At 37.2% G+C, this 15,840-nt stretch overlaps 1 protein-coding gene across 4 annotated transcripts in view; it reads left to right on the top strand.

Moving 5' to 3' along the window:
• Positions 1–10,824: 10,824 nt before the first annotated feature.
• Positions 10,825–15,840, top strand: part of LOC150107208 (uncharacterized) — a 351,505-nt gene continuing 346,489 nt past the window's right edge. For 3 of the 4 annotated variants that reach the window (XM_090391063.1, XM_090391065.1, XM_090391062.1), the window contains exon 1: positions 10,825–10,961. The gene's annotated coding sequence lies outside the window, so the exon portion shown is untranslated. The remainder of the gene's footprint in view (positions 10,962–15,840) is intronic. The other variant, XM_090391064.1, reaches the window with a different exon arrangement.

The following is a 15,840-nucleotide window of genomic DNA, read 5'->3' as shown; positions in this document are numbered from 1 at the left end:
CAAAGTCTACACAAACGAGGCGACAAATTGAAAACTTATGGATGAACAGCGTATTCTAAAGAGTATTATAGTAAAATAAAATGAACTAACAACAAAATTCGTAGGTTAAAAAGACACCACTACTTTCAAAAATTTACAGAATATAATGGCAGTATGAAGGAAACATGAACTACACTTAACGAATTATTAACTCTAAGAAAGAAAAATTCACCCCAAGATTTTATCGCAAAACGTTTTGGTCAGGATATGAACCAAGAAGAACTAGCAGACTCATTCAACCACGCCTTCACAAACAATATCACACAACTAAAAAAAAGATAATCTACCATTGATCAACAAAAACTTACCAATGCAAAGTCAACAGCAAGCCATGTATTTTTGCCCGTAACAAAACAGGAACTGTAGGAAGCGCTCTTACAGCTAAAAAGAAGACTGACTACTCCCGGAATAGACGAAATAAGACTCACAGACATTCTAACACACTTTATTATTATTATTATTATTACGTGAAACTCAATCCACCAACTACAGCGAACTGCATCATCTACACCAACGCCATCTACTGTCCACCACCACCAATAGTATTTTCATAGACAATCACAAGCATCCATACTCCAGCCAAAAGGCTGCGGATTCGAATCTGGCATCCATACCAGATTCGAATCCGCAGCCTTTTGGCTGGAGAATGGATATGCTACCCACTCGGCCAACCAGACAGGTGATACAACACATGAATAAATAAACTTTGAACAAATAAATCCTATACTTCTGAGCCTCGTGAACATCATATTCGACACTGGCATTATTTCACAACAATAAAAGTTGTTGCCGCCATATTCTGCTTCTGCTATTAGCATGATGTAGTTCAAACTGGACTCGTCACACCAGGCATCATTTTATACCCACCGCAGCCGCATCTTCCTGTTCTTAGCTGACAACATTGGAATCTGGGATGGACGTCTGCTCTTGTACCCCAGTCGTGTCAGCGTGCGACGAACTGCAGGTTCCGAGATAATATTCGGACCACCATGTCCTGTGCTGTGATTCTACTAATTGTGGCCTTCCTGTCATGTTTCACAATCCTTGCCATTCTTCTCTGACCTCGCGCATCGATGAGCTATTTCCATCCACAGAACTGCCGTTGGTTTGAAGGGTCCGGTTATTACACTTTTCCTTGCACACCTTAAAACACTATTGTGCGTGAAAAGCAAATGAAGAGACATCTCTGAGATACTGGCGCCAGCACGTCTGATACCATTAATCATATTACGCTCAAAGTCACGCATTTTACATATTCGGATGCATCAAACCCACAAAACAAAACCTTTGGATGCCTCTCTGCCTCATTTATATAGCAAACTGCAGCCACGTGCCTCAACTTCTTCATGAATGGTCTATATTCCTAAATGGGAAAGTGTTCCTAACAAAGTGATCAGTGTATTTTTGCATCTTACATAAGTGTATTTTTTTATAAAATTTCATGAAAGCAAAATAGCTTTTCTACTTCTACTAATAATTAAACAAACTTTATTGGATTTTAATTTGAAATCAATATATTGAAGTTGATTATTAGTAAATTTCTGACTGCATTTAAGGATGCACATATATCATTTATAATATAATTTAATCTCTAAAAAATAAATCCTCTATCACGTTTAATTGGCCAAATGTAATATGCAAAGACGTCCAGCGGTAACTTTAGAGATGAATATATATTTCAAGCAAAACTTTGTTTTGCTTACTTGGGAAAAGAATTAAAACCAAGTATATAAACTTTCTTGGTATCTTTAACATATATTACAGCCAAGGTAAAAAACTTTCTACATCTTTCTCTCATTCAGTTTTTATTAAGAAGGTCAAGCCGCTGTTGTTTACTTGTATAGGAGATATACTGTATATATGACTTCTGCATTGCTTCAACCTTAGTATATCTCTCCCGGGTCTGGCTCCCACCGAAGAGACCTCAATAAAGGTTGAAACCGGTCTGGGTAGTGGCCCTTCCCATTATGCATTGCATTATACACGCCTGAAAGGGGATGTGCTTTGAATTATGGGATACATACTAAGGCAAGTGATATGAAGTCATTAGCCTCTATATACAAGTAGCTCAAACGTGAATATACATTTCACGTGCAAAACTTTGTTTTACTTACTTGGGAAAGGATTAAAACCAAGTACTGTATATACAATTTCTTGGTATCTTTAACGTATTTTACCTTGGGTGTAATATATACACCCAAGGTAAAAAAACTTTCAACATATATATATATATATATATATATATATATATATATAGGTATAATTTTGGGGAAAATTCCCATGTTACTCCTCTTAAAAACTATTATTATTATTATGGCTATTTTGCCTGCTTTCGTTTAGGAGTGCCCCTTTTTTAATATCATTGGCTTTTTACTCAAAAATTCTTAGGGCGTTACAGATGTATTTTAGAGACAAATATATGTAGCATATTAGAAGAAAATTCGCACATACCTTTACTTGGTTGTTGTTGCCTGTCTTCTTTCTACGGGGTGCATACTTTTGCTGTTATAGTGTTGATAGGAGAGTGGGGAGGGGGGTTAGGCAATGTGGAAGAATTAATTTGAAAAAAACCTGTTTTTTTTATATAATATATACATATATTATTTTTAAGGGCGGGCTTCTTTTGTAGGGTGGGAAAAAACGATGAAAAAGGGGGGGGCTGAAAATAAAAACTGTTTTTTAGAAGAAGGGGAAGGGTTTAGGGGAAAAGGGGAGTTCCTTTTTACATATATATAAGTTTTTTTTTTACCTTGGGCAATGTATATTAGGGTTACCGAGTAATTTTATAAACTTGTTTATTTTACTCCTAATCCCAAGTAAGCAAACAATTAAGTTTGCACCTGAACGTAGTTCAAGTCTAAAGGTGGTGGTGCAACACCAGGGCAACTCATTGTAAAGGTGGGTAAAACTCTGATCACTATTCTTAGTATTTTCCATAATGTAAAGCACATCTCACTAAGAGATGTATACTGCAATACATTATGGGCGGGGTCACTTTGAATAAAAATCTCTGGAGATTTTTATTTAAAATAAAAACACCTTGTAGCAACTTGTATAGGTAAAGTTGATAAGTCTCTGTATTACTAAAACCTTGGTATTTAGTTTCTAGCTACTCACTGAGGAGACCTCAAAAAAAGTTGAAACCGGTCTGGGTGGTGACCCCACCCATAATGTATTGCAGTATACATCTCTTAGTGAGATGTGCTTTACATTATGGAAAATACTAAGAATAGTGATCAGAGTTTTACCCACCTTTACAATGAGTTGCCCTGGTGTTGCACCACCTTTAGACTTGAAGTACGTTTATGCGCAAACTTAATTGTTTGCTTACTTGGGATTAGGATTAAAATAAACAAGTTTATAAAATTATATATAAACTGTATATATATATGTGTGTGTCTGTGTGTGTGTGTGTGTGTGTGTGTGTGTTATAAATAAAATAATAAAATCAGCTAACGCCTTTTTATTCCCGTATACGGGAGTAGGCGAGGCCATTTAGCCCTATCTAACTTTTGGAGACTGAGTGGACAGTTCAATCTCCACTGGTACCAATCAGAGATCGATTTCCCAAGGCTATCACTAATTAAGCGGTACACAGTAAAGAGAGACGGCTCAAGTCTGCCGCCATCTCGTGGTGGCTAACCCTAACACAATATATTTAATGTCTGAAATAATGTGGGTTCTACGATTGATTTTCTTGAGTTTACGAGACTAAAAACCCGAATTTCCAGGAGGAAAAACCCGTTTGCCCATGCCAAAGATCGACTAACTCGGGAACCGGTCGAAAAAAGGCTTAGAAAAATTTCCTCTAGTCGCAGACTAGACTCGAAACCAAATCTTCCTTTCTGCGGCCAAGCGCTGTAGTGTGCAAACGCCACATCTACTGAGCTACACAGGCTCCTGTGTAGCTCAGTGTGTGTGTTTATACAAATATATATAATGAATAAAATGTATATATAATGTATGTATATATATATAATGAATAAAAATAGAAAAAATGTTTAGGCCACTTAAGGTATTAATGTCCTATAATTTTCCGGAAAACCTTGCCGGCCTGGTTGGCCAAGTGATTAGCGTATCCGCTCTCCAACCAAATGGCTGCGGGTTCGAATCCCGCCCTTGGAAGTTTGTGATTTTCTGTGAAAATACTAGTGGTAGTGATGGGCGGTAGATAGCGTTGGTATAGTTGTGGTTGATTGTAGTTTGTGGAGACAGAGAGTTGTAGAGTAGATGCCCTCCCTTGAGTCTTTCTACTCCCTGGAGGTATCAAGTATAATAATAATAATAATAAGTGACTCAAAAAAAAAGAAAAAACCTTCCACTGGAAATGACGAAAGTACTATTCTCGTCATGACGCCAACGATCTTCATGTGGGCTTTTTAAATTAACGGTGAATTACCCATATGAAAGTAGAGGTGTTTTTTCTCATGGAAATTCAGTTTCATTATTCAGTTTGTTATTATTATTATTCAGCTAAATCAGCTAACGCCTTTTTATTCCCGTATATACGGGAGTAGGCGAGGCCATTTAGCCGTATCTAACTTTTTGGAGACTGAGTGGGCAGTTCAATCTCCACTGGTACCAAATCAGAGACAGATGGCCCAAGGCTATCACTAATTAAGCGGTACGCAGTGAAGAGAGGCGGCTCAAATGTGCCGCCATCTCGTGGTCTCTAACCATAACACAATATATTTATTGTCTGAAATAATGTGGGTTCTACGGTCGATTTTCTTGAATTTACAGGACGAAAAACCCGAGTTTCCGGGAGGAAAAACCTGCTTGCCCGTGCCAGAGATCGACTAACTCGGGAACCGGTCGAAAAATGGCTTAGAAAAATTTCCTGTAGTCGTCGACTAGACTCGAAACCAAGACTTCCTTCGTGCGGCCTAGCGCGGTGGTGTGCAAACGCCACATCCACTGAGCTACACAGGCTTAATTATTATTATTATTTTATAATAATAATAACAAACTGACTAGTATATTATATCTGTTAATACTTTTTTTAGTTGGCCTACACTTGGATAAAGGATTAAAACAAAAATATAATTTATTGGCATCTTTAATTTACAGATGTTCTTTTTACCGGATTGTGTGTTTTGAAAGCAGAAATTATCAGTTGGAAAAATTCCTGCTGCTTTCATAGGAAATGAACTGACTCATCTTTACCTGACAAGAGATGAAGTAGCTAAAAACGCCAGCCACTTATCTGGTCGAATTCGGTTGACTATCGAGACTTATAGTAGTGTGTATGTCGTTTCACTTTTTTTTTCTACTTCCCTTAATAAAACTCACTCCATGTTCGTCTAAATGTCCCGAATTTGGCATGGACTTCAGTAAGTGCAGAAACATCTATATTCAAAATTTGATCAAAATCAATTGAATTATATGACCAGTAGAGGAGTCTGCAAAGGATGCGATCTTTCGATTGCTACAGTTGGTTTTAAGTCCAATTAGCCTCAGTCTCTTAGATGGCCTTTAGGATAGTAAAAGAGAAATTTCTACATTTTGATAGAAATCTGTTGAAAGATAGAACGAGTGGAACGTATGTCTACAATAGGTGACAAACGGAGAGAACAACAATAATTTTTTAGTACTATATAATCTAACGACTAATAGATTCTTTTCTCCAATTATTGTTAATAGCGTTTATAATATTAATAGCATAAATGGTCCCTTCTCGGAAGGCCTGTCTAGTTCAGTTGAAGTGGCGCTTGCGTCCTCTGCGCTTGGTCGCTCGAACTTAGACTTAAGTTCAAGTCTAGTCGCCGATTGGAAGAACTTTTTCTAAGCCTTTTTTCGACCGGTTCCCGAGTTAGTCATTTTCTGGATGGGCAAGCAGGTTTTTCCTCCCGTAAACTCAAGAAAATCAACTGTGTTACCCACATTATTTCAGACAGTAACATATCTTGTTAGGGTTAAGTACCAAGACATGGCATCACTTGTTTGCCAGCCTCTTCATTTGTAGCTGCTATAATTAGTGATATACATGGGCCAGCTATCTCTGATTGGCTCCGGTGGAGATTGAACTGCCCACTCAGTCTCCAAAAGCTAGATAGGGTATAAAGGCCTCGCCTACTCCCTATAAGGGAATAAAAGGGGTTAGATGATTTATTTCTTTTATTTATTTTATGTTCCCTTCTCAAGTCTATTTTGGTGACACAGATGCACTGTCTTGGATCTTTCATGTGTGGGATTCATATAAAAGAGAGGAAAATGTTCTTGCCATACAACCAATGCCGTCGTGTTTAAATCTAACTAATTTTTATTCTTTCTTTCTTTATTTATTTTTAATCCCAGGGAATAAATGTTCTGCAACTGTACACAACTATTCGACTTCATCCTAGATAATAGAGTGAGTGGATAGCAGCATCTCAACCATGCAAATTACGGGGCGTGGGTTCGAATCAGTTAGGTTGGGTTGCTTTGAATTATTATTATTATTATTATTGTTGTTGTTGTTGTTGTTGTTGTTGTATGGGCACCTAATGGAGTCCGAAGACTCGTCAGGGACTAATAGATTTTTTGTGCTCCAATTAACCAAGGATCTGAGGTTAGTATGGTACGTCTGTCAATGTAGCGTTTTCTTCTGACTGTTTTGTCTGTTTTATTGCATAATAAACTTGAGTTTCAGGATTAAAAAATCATGTCACCCATATGAGACCTGCTAACTCACCTTCAACTGGAAAACTCATATAAATAATACCTTCCGAAACAGGATTCGAATCCAAATCTTTATAACCAAGGATAGCATCATTAGTGATTGAGCTACACAGGTTTACTTTTAATTACATTGTATCGTGGATGTCTGAATGTTTTGGATGGTAGATGATTTTCATGTTTCTGTGTGAAACCACTCTGCCTATTGGAAGCCTGAAGTGGCATGCAAGTATACCATGTATGCTTTCTAAAATAGGGATCCAGGATTATCTGAAATTAGCCCAACCCTAGACTAATATGCTACATAGATGTGTAACCTTCATAGCCTGAGTTCACATCAAAAATAAAATCTCACTTTATATTACTGTGTAGATATAGAGTGAACTGAAAAGCCGAATGTCCAGAGTAGTTTGCATGAGCTCCTTGTAGTATTTCATCTGGTTGGTTTAACACGAGCTCGTTGTAAATCTAGAAGAAATTGAATAGATTCATATTTTATTACCAGCTAAAAAAACAACAACTAATTTCTTCATTTAGATGAAGTAATTTTGATATTTTATATTAAAGATCTTTTCAATCTTGGCTAATTTTTTTAGAGGCGGGAGTAGGGTTTAGGGACACGAGATAGTGGCATTTGTCCCCCACATCCCCACTCTCTCTCTCTCTCTCTCTCTCTCTCTATCCCCTGAGAAACCTTGGTTCATTGATAACTAGAGTATTAACGAAAGCATGACGGATGGATACTGGTTGCCTACCCATTTTTAAAGGGTTGATTAGAGACAAAGGAGCTTCTCCCACTTCCTTTTGGGAATAAAAAGCATTAGAATATTTTTATTTTTGTTTTTATTTTTTTATATAAATTAGATTCATTATTATCAAATGAAAGCGTTTCATTTAGTGTTTTTATTTTTTTAAAATCAAATTCAGGAAAAAAAAACAGAATATTGCATTTATATTTTCTTACCGAATCCCGTCTATCTGTTTATATCTATTAGCATTTGCCAATAATGATTTCTCCTGCTGGCTTCCAATGAAGGTTAAAATTAAGGTTAACTATTTCGAAAATAAGTCCAGGACATGTAGCCCAAAATTCATATTGAGAAATACTTATATGCTTTCATGCCTCTCCTATCAAAGGAAATCTAGTGCAGAGTGCGTTTTCATTCTAGGTTTAAGATAAATACAAACAACAGGCAAAAGTAATAATTTATACAGTTTATAAGAATGATTTATTCTTACAATTGCTGATATTTATAAAAATATATACCTAGATATTAATGCAATCGCTGACAAAATTTATCGAATTATTTATATTGTAGAAATTCCTTACAGACCCAAAAATGTTTATGGAAGCATTGAACAAATCAATGATTTTTGCCATTTCCCACTCTCTTTGCGGCTTTTACTAGTCCTTTCTCAAAAATAAATAAAAATAATAATTCGCTAACGCCTTTTATTCCTCAAAGAGGAGTAGGCTGTGTAGTTCAGTAGATGTGGCATTAGTGCGGTCAAGTGCTGCACTCTACAGCACTTGATCGCACGACGAAAGGCTTTCAAATCTAGTCGCCGACTAGAGGAACTTTTTCTAAGCCTTTTTCTCGACCGGTTCCAGAGTTAGTCGATCTCTGGCACGGGCTAGCGATTTTTTTCTCCCGGAAACTCGGGTTTTTCGTCCTGTAAACTCAAGAAAATCGGCTGTCGAATCCACACTATTTTCAGACCTTAAAAAATATTGTGTTAGGGTTAGGGACCACCAGATGGCGGCACTTACTAGCCGCCTTCTTCACTGCGTGCCGATTAATTAGTAATAGCCTTGGGCAAGTTATCTCTGATTGGCTACCAGTGGAGATTGAACTGCACACTCAGTCTCCAAAAGTTAGATAGGTTAAAAAACGGCCTCTCCTACTCTCTGTGTGGAAATAAAATGGCGTTAGCTGATTTTTTTTTTTTTTTTTTTTTGAAGAGAAGTAGGCGAGGCCATTTAGTCCTAACTTTTCAAGACTAGTGGGACTAGCCTTCGCTTTCCCTAGGCAATCACAAAATAGGTAATCTATGACTATCAGTGACTAATTGGCATCCAGGAAGGAGCATATGGCAGACAACTTTTGTCATTTCAGGGTCTCTAATTCCAACACAATATATTGTTGTCTGTAATGCTGTCAGTTCTATAGTCAATTTCTCGAGTTTTCTAGATAAAAAACAGAAATTTCTGCGAGAAAAGTCTCTGTATCCATGCTACAGATCAATTAATTCTGAAACTTGTCGAAAAAAGGCTTAAAAAGTTTCTTTAGTTGGGCAATAGAATAAATCTTGGAATGAGTTTTCTCATGGCAGCCTAATGCATGGATACACACTTTGTTTTCACACGGCCTTCTCAAGTGCATCTGTGTTAAGGAAATTCGCGAAAACAAAACAAAAGTTAATTATATTTAACCTGACTTGCAATTTCATAGGCTTGTATAGCTCCATGGAAGTGATGTGTGCATCCAAAGCACTTGATCTTTAGAAGAAGTTGTTCTGAGTTCGAATCTAGTTACCCACTAGAGAAAGATTTTTAACTCTATCCTTCTGGAGTTAGCCGATTTCTAACACTGGTTGGTGGAATTTTTCTCCTGGAACTTCGAGTTTTTCCTCCCATAAACTCAAGAAAAAGGACTTAAAACCCAAACTATTTCAGATAATAACATTCTGCATTAGGTTTGGATACCACAGGATGGCGACACTTGTCTTTCTCTCTTCACCGGATGTCATTTATAATTATTGATAGTCTTGGGCCAGCTCTCTTTGATTGGCTCCCTGTGGAATTGAACTACTCTTCAGTCCCCAAAAGCGATTGGCTTATTTTCGTTTAGGGAAGAAAAGCCATTTCTTATAGGGAAGAAACACTATATATATATCATTGTTTGAAATAATCTGATTTCGATTGTCGATTTTTTAGAAATGAGGCATTAAAATACAAGGATTTCTGGGAGAAAAATCTCTACTTCCCTATGCCGTAGTTCATCTAACCAATCAATTAAAGAAAGGCTAAGAAAACGTTTCTCTAGTCAGCGACTATAATCAAACTTATATCGATTTTCTTTTGTGCAGCCTAGCACTTTAGACTCAAAAGCATTTCCCAGGCCTTTTCCTTTTTGAAATGCTGAACTCTTATTTTGTTAGTGGGAACGAAAGCAATAAACTGAACAGCAGCTTTCTTTCTAATACTGGAACATGTTACCTGACATGACCAGGTTGATAACCATCTCCAACCCAGGTTGACGAGATTGATAACCATCTCCAACCCAAAATTCTGAGTTGGAGATGATTATCAGGCCTAGTTTAGATACATCCAGAAAGTCATCTTGTTAGGTAAACACTACAATATGCTATAATGAAACCAATGTGCAAACCCTTCTTGGAGATCACGTTCAGGGCTGGATTTAGGGTTGTTGAGTCCCATAAGTTATAAATTTTCAGAGAGTGGGTCCTCCTCTACTGAGTAAATTTTAGGTTATCTACTTATATAGTTAGATGGAGGCCCTAAGCTGAAGATCGTCTAGCATATATTAAACGTTCCTGATCATGTCTTCCCGCTGTATTACGAACGACATACCGTTTTTTTTTTTTTCTGTGTGTGTGTGTGTGTGTGTGTGTGTGTGTGTGTGTGTGTGTGTGTGTGTGTGTGTGTGTGTGTGTGTGTGTGTGTGTGTGTGTGTGTGTGTGTGTGTGTGTGTGTGTGCTTTGATTTTACTAAGCATTTAACTGAATAATGAAATATGAATTCTGTATTCAGTTTTTCTTCGAAATTTATAGAGAGAGAGAGAGAGGCTAAGCGAAAGACATTCATAGACCAAAAATATCAATAATTAGCTTCTTAGAAGTTTTTGCAGTTTGAGTGGAATCATTCTCCAACTCTTTTCACCTGTTCCAAAAGTTTTTGTTGCTGTCCAGTGGAATGAGAATTAGAAATTATATACTAATTTCGTATTCTAAATTTATTTTCTCTGTTATCAAATATGCCATCACCGTAATATGTGTACTCTAGTGCAATTTTTCATTTTCTGTCGTACTGAAATGGTTTTATAGAGGTCGTTCCAGCTTCCAAGTTATTTAATAACGTAAACATATTGGACGTGTGTTGTTCTATGATGGGAACTGTATTTTGTTTATTGTTTGTGTTTTAAGTTTTGAAAGGGATTTATTTTGTGCATTTAGGCATAAGCTGTTTGAACAAGCATATACATCAAGTTACAATTAAAGCTCATCCGCTGAATTCAACAGTGGTAAGTAATAAAGAGATATAGGATTAAGTTCAAAATTCCCACCCAAAATTCGAGAGGTTTACAACCATGAAATGGTTGTAAACCTCAAATTAAAACCACGAAGACCACGAATTCGTGCCCTTTGGGCATTGTGTTCTGTGTTAGCGATACCTAGTGAAGTCGATGTTTGTTTTCTTACCTGTTGAAAATAAATTCAAGTAATATGCAACATAGCATTATTCGAAACTGCATGAAGAACTTAAAAATATTCTGCTCAGCATCTTTTGTTTCTTTTGGAAGCTTTTGCAACCTGAAATTAATAATTCGGATAACTAAAGCTAGTATTTAGATTGTATTATCCACCTTCCTCCAAGAGATTTATTTACATCCAGATTCATATCTTTACTATATAAACTGTATCAAATGTAATTTTACTTTATTTTTTACGTTTGTACACAGATAGTAATTAACATTAGTGTCAACGTGTTCAGCAGTACCATTAATTATCATTGTACATTTTTAATTATTCCATCTTCCCACCATATATATCTCCATTTGTTAAGACATCCCAAATTTGCCCTTTGGTTGGAAAGACATGAATTCAAACCCTATAAGGATGTGATCAACCTTTTAATGATTAACAGTAAAGGAGACATTTAAGATGTAGGTGGCAGGATTTTCATCCTGTGCTACACAGACAAACAGGCTTGAGAACACATTGTTACCAGACAATACCACTGGCCTTCTAGCTTTAGTTTGCTTTGGCCTGATTTATAATCACACATCCTGACTAATACAAGTGATTGGTCCTTAAAGTTGCATGAGTTTGTTGTTTCTGTACTTTACTGTTGAGCAGGCTTTAGAAGCATTAAATTGAACATATTATTATCCCTAATGGTACAAACTGCCTAAAAAAAAAAAAAAGTGCCCTGAACTTTGTCTATTTGTTTTTCTTTCTTCATTTCACTTTTTTATTAACCTCCTTGAGTAGTGCCTAGCTCAGTCAAGTACAACAGACTCCTGCTGTCTGTCTTATACAAGATGATCAAAATTAAAGTAACTCTGTTTAAGACCTTGTGGAGTGCCATTCACTGATCCAGATGCTGTGAAACTTTGCAGAAATATATTGTGCATCATGTGGAAGCGATATCTGTGGGGGAAAAAAAAATGCTATTCCAAAATGCTGGTCTGGTTGGCCGAGTGGTTAGCATATCCACTCTCCAGCCAAAAGGTTACAGGTTTGAATCCTGCTGTGGGCATTGGTGTAGTTGTGGTTTGCTGTAGTTGGTAGACTGAGTGGTGGAGACAGAGCTGTAGAGTAGGTATACTTCCTCGGTGGGTCTTTGGACTCCCTAGAAGTGTCACGTAATAATAATGAAAATAATAATTCACTGCTGGGGGCATTGTAGTTAGAGAGAGAGAGAGGGCAGTGTATGATGGACTGAATGTAGATGTAGTTTTCTGTGTGTGTGTGTGTGAATGCAAGAAGGAGAAAAGCGACACAAGTATAAATAATACATTTTTATTCACTTCCATTATGTATTCACAAGCTGTACTGCTTAATGTGGCTGCTCTTCCTGGTATGCCACAAACTGCATCCATTTCATGGCACGGCACAGTGTATTAAATGGCAGAATGCAGGTGGTTGGCACTGGTGTTGTGCACATGCTGCATTATACTGTCTTTCAGTGCTGGCAAATTATCAGGATGATAACTTGCCAGCACTGAAAGACATACCTAGCAACTGTAGGTATTTACAGCTCTATCCATGTGAAAGTGAGCCTCATCTCCCCATAAAATCGTCCACGGCCACTCAGCATTCCAACTCCACTTGAGCAAGGAATGTTAAAGTGAATGTCAGTCAATTTCCAAGTCTTACAGACACAACTCCTGTGTAAGTTATCTTGAATGAGTAGAAATGTAGAATCTTCTGTAGAATTTTTCAGACAGCTGTGTAAGGTACATCCATGTTTCTTGATACAGCACATGCACTATAGGAACCAACACTGTTATTTATGGTCTACTCCACAATGGCAGCAGCAACTTCATTCACTTGTTGTGAGCTGATTGGTTTGCAATCTCTGCCAGGCCTAACTCCCAACAGTTCCATTTCTTCAAAATGACTAATCATTTGTTGCAGAGCATATGGAGATAGTGGACAGTGTAGACATTTCTTCAGGTGATGAAATTCTCAGAGTAGTGCAGCAGCATTGCAGTTTAGGTAATACAGATTCACAAACAAAGCACATGGGTAAGGTTAGTGCCATCAGTGTGGATGGTATTAACAACCAGAATGAAGGGAAAAATCCCGTATCCACCTTTTTAAATTCTCCTGAGTTGCATGCTGTGCAAAAATCCATTCATTTGGTGTTTACAGTGCCCCTGCTGGTGAATTTTGGAATTATTTATTTATTTATTTTTTCTCAGATATTGCTTCCATATTATTCACAATGTATTCCTGAAAGTTTCACAGCATTTGAATAACTGGATGGCACTCCACAAGGCCTTAAACAGGAGTACTTTAATTTTGATCACCCTTTACTTTTAACTTCTCAACAAATAGATTTCTACTTTAATATCAGCTAAAGGAAGCATCCATGCAGTACATATAAATATACCTGCAGCATGAAGCAAAGATGGTAGCAACAAAGTTGAGCTTTGATAGAGAGCTATGAATTACGCTAACTCTGACAGGCCAGTTGAAGTAGATAAATGCCGTAGCTACAAGCTGGAGATTATGGACAAGAAAAGCCTTCAGTGGAATTTTTGCTGCCAGTCGATGCATAATGATTGACAAATTGATAATAAAACTCCTGATCAACTTCAGCCAGCCTTCTTTAGTTACCTGTGCCTCCCCTTCGTTAAACAGTTTCTAAATCTTGGAAAGTACATGAACACCTTAATCAGAGTCTTATTACACTTGATGATACATTCTTGCATAAAATCTACTTATTTGGAAAAAACTACAAACCATTCATAATCAGTGTCTCATCAGTAACATACCTACTGCCAAAAACAACAGCAAACTTTGCAACTTCATTGCCATGTCAGTCCAAGACACTATGGATGTAGAGATTTCAAAAATCTCACATGGAGTGACAGAATGAATCATCCATGCCTAATCAAAGTAACTTGCAATATGCCAGCGAACTGGCTGCATTCATAACCACTGTGAATAACATGTCAGTAGGTGCTACTTCCATTCTGCATATACAAGCCTAGCTAGATCTCACATGCAATGGGAACAAGGAAAATTGCAGCAACAACTGGAAGAAAAACAACAGTAGTGACAATGCAGAGACAATTAATTATAAAAAAGTGTGCTAATGCAAAAGTCCAGTTCTACTACTACACAGGCATAAATTCTGCATAGGGATTGCACATGCATGATCGATGTGGTTAATAGCAAACCTCACAGAACCTTTCTAATATGCTACACCAATATACCATGTTTAAATTTCCATAGCTGTTTCTATTAGTCATGTTAAAGTTTCTGGAACAAACTATGTAGACATGGAATGCAAATAATTTACTAGCTAAAATTATTTATGAGACGATGTTTTGCTAGCTTAAGCTAGAATTATCAGATGCAGTTTAACACTACGTACTTGTTGAAGACATAAATCAGAATGACTTGGATAACAAGGACAGTCACATGCATGGTGGGTGACAGTGGTGTTCTTCACGGTGATTCCTGTTGTTAATTCTGATGGGTAATTAGGGCAGTGCACCAAAATCTATGCACAGTCATACCATCTGTTCTGTTACAGTTAATTGGGTTCTGTAGAGCTTGTGCTGCTTCCAGGAACATTTTCTTCCAGTTAAACTGTAATTTTGAATTGAAGCATCCTGGCTTTCTTCCATATTATGAAGTTGTGCTTTTCTCTGAAGCATGTCGAGATGGTCCACTTTTTGGTTTCTCATTTTAGATGTTTTATGGTTTTTTTTCCTGACCAAAGTAGTTAATTTTGTCTGTCTTAAATACTGAGTTCCACACTGGGAGAGGAGGACTGTAGATACCTGGGAAGGAGAGAATCCAGCCAATCCTTGATTTGTGTTAGGTGGATAGATATTTTGTTTAATGGTTTGTATACTGTTCATCTGATTATCTGTCATTTCAAAAGGGAGTCCAGTTTATCTGTTGTTGTGCTTTTGATGTAGGGTAAAGATATAGTCTGTTTTTTTTGGAGGGGGGATTTGCAGTTCTTTTTTAAGGAGTTTGTAGGGTTTGTTCTATCCATTTTTGGAATTGACCCTGCTTATTGGCATTGTGTAGTGGCTTGAAAAAAGTTTTTCGTGGTCTCTGTAGCAAGATTTATGGATCAGCTCATTCCCATCAATATGCTGTAGGTTTACAACCTTCCAATTGTGAGATTTTCTCATAAGGTGACGAGGCAAGCTTTCTTGGCTGTAAGATATGGATAGTAGTTTGTTGCTAATTAACACCGAAACAGGGAAAAAATAAACTATTATTAATATAATGACACAACTAGTTTCATCCTTCTATTAAGGCCTTCATCAAATGCAGTTATATTATTATTGTTATTTACATCTGACCTCCATGGACTCATCGTGACAGGTACACGCTATTGCACACAAAAATCACCCAACTGTGCCTTAAACTGATTCAATGTCTACATTTACAACACACTCAAGCAAAACATTCTGCTCAAACCACTCCCCATCTAAAGAACCTATCCCTCACTCCTCTGCTCACACACCCTTCCTTATACAGTTTCCAGGGATGCCTCTTGTTCTACTCCCTCTCCTGTTCTATGAAAAATCTCTTCCATGTCAACCTAATAACAATCCCTGACTAGTTCATATGTCTAAATCATGTCCCCCTCCCCTCCTACTCATGAGGCTTCGCAGTTTGCATTCTCTCAATGTCCTTGTACTC

The sequence above is a fragment of the Typopeltis vanoorti genome, chromosome 4 (assembly GCF_054136105.1).
Source record: "Typopeltis vanoorti isolate ZY-2024b chromosome 4, IOZ_Tvanoo_1.0, whole genome shotgun sequence".
NCBI lineage: Eukaryota > Metazoa > Arthropoda > Arachnida > Uropygi > Thelyphonidae > Typopeltis > Typopeltis vanoorti.
This window is presented reverse-complemented; position numbering and strand designations above follow the sequence as displayed.